Source organism: Zingiber officinale, chromosome 7B (assembly GCF_018446385.1).
Source record: "Zingiber officinale cultivar Zhangliang chromosome 7B, Zo_v1.1, whole genome shotgun sequence".
NCBI lineage: Eukaryota > Viridiplantae > Streptophyta > Magnoliopsida > Zingiberales > Zingiberaceae > Zingiber > Zingiber officinale.
The window spans coordinates 653010-654868 of record NC_055999.1 but is presented as its reverse complement, the minus strand read 5'-3'; positions in this window follow the sequence as shown (position 1 = coordinate 654868).

Below are 1859 nucleotides of genomic sequence, written 5' to 3'. Positions count from 1 at the left end.
CGCCCCTTTGACCCGATGCCCTAGTACCATTGTTGTCCTCTGCCGATTCACCACCACAGGTGCAAGTGGAGTTTGCCTGAGAGAAGGCTGCGAATCTGGATTTTGGGTGAAGCTTGCAAGGTATTGGATTAGCAGGATTTGATTTCATGACCTGTACTGGAATTGTAATCTATATGATGGATATTTGACCTATACAGCAGGGTTTGGGAATTTTAGTGTGGATTTGGAGGTTAGCGGCTCCACCCAGCTCCGGGCATCATTCTGGCAGCAACTACTCCGGCTGTGATTCAACAAAGGAGGGCAAATTAGGTAAGTTTAGAGGTGATTTCATTTATATATTGGAGTTGATTTGGAAGGGTTAGGGATAATGGAACTAACTCTAATTAAATTGTGAATTATATTTAATTAGGGATTTAAATAATAGATTTAATCTAAGTCTCAGATTTGACTCGAGTTATGTAGCTAACCGAGATTTAATAAATAAATTAGGGTTCTTGGTAAATAAGGATTTTAGTTTAGCTATTTTGTTTAAAATAAAAACTTAGCTAAACTATACGATTTATTACAGGATTTGGATTCGGGACGAGCACAACGACATAGAGGTTGATTAGCTCGATCTACATTGAAGGCAGATACCTTGATCTATCTATTTTGATACGTCTTGTTGATATGTTTAGTAGATTTTAACAAGCAGTAATAATTATGATTATATCTGCATCGGCATGTTACTACTTATTTCCGAACATGTATTGTTTGTTACCTGTTTAATATTTATATTATAGAGGTAGTGACATGTCATGCTCTATGATATACTGGACTGGTTAAATGCCCTACTTGACATGTGTACCTAGATCATATTATTTGATCCATATATCTTGGTACACATTATATAGAGAGGGATAGGATTAGGATATTTCCTGGCTTAGTGACATGCACCATCTTGCATGATTGCATGCTGAGCGGTTGACAACTCCATTATTGTTGAGCGCATCGCCAGTTACATGGATCTGCACACACAACCACTCATGGGTTAGTAGTTTTTATTCAGGCATGGTGTGTTGCAGAAGGTTGCTCTATTTGGCTCCGTTGGTCCGCTCATGGGCAGTGTGACGCAGCGTGGTAGTTGGCAGGGATCCCTCCCCGTCATCGCGTACCGGGAGATGAGGGCATTGCGCTCCCTCACTGTGTTTAAGGTAGGAGGATATGTGTACTTCAACAGTATCTCGTCCACTCGGTCACTCATCGAGAGCAGTGACGACAGAGTGTACGGTTGTCACAATCCTACCCACTCGGTCTCACCATCGTGTGTGAAATGGCTAACTAACGTCAAGTGTGACCAGGATATGTTATTGACATCATATGCATTATTTGCATTTATTGCTTATGGTTGCTGTAAATATGTTGCATATTAGATGGATACATTTGATTGACATGCATACATGTTTATGATACTCTTCGGTTTGACGACCTTGCTTTTCCTTATATCCAGGTCCTAGTTAGTACAGTTACTCCTTACCTTACAGTTTTGCATTTTATATCCAGGAGACTGTACGCATATTTATTACTACTGGTTATTATTTAATATGCATGTCAACTAGGTATTCACTGAGTGTTGGACTCACTCCCCGTTATTACTATTTTCAGGTTGAGGCTGTTCAGGAGGTTCCAGTCGCTAGTCCCCCCACCACTACGTGTCGCGACGAGTTCGCACATTTCAGTTTTTCTTATTATGTTAGACTATATTTTCAGACTTATAACTTTTGACATTTGGATCTTGTATGGTTTTGTTATTTGGCGATGGATTTTCATTTGGATGTATGCTAGAGTTTTGTGTTTTATGGGTGTAGTTGAGTAGGATA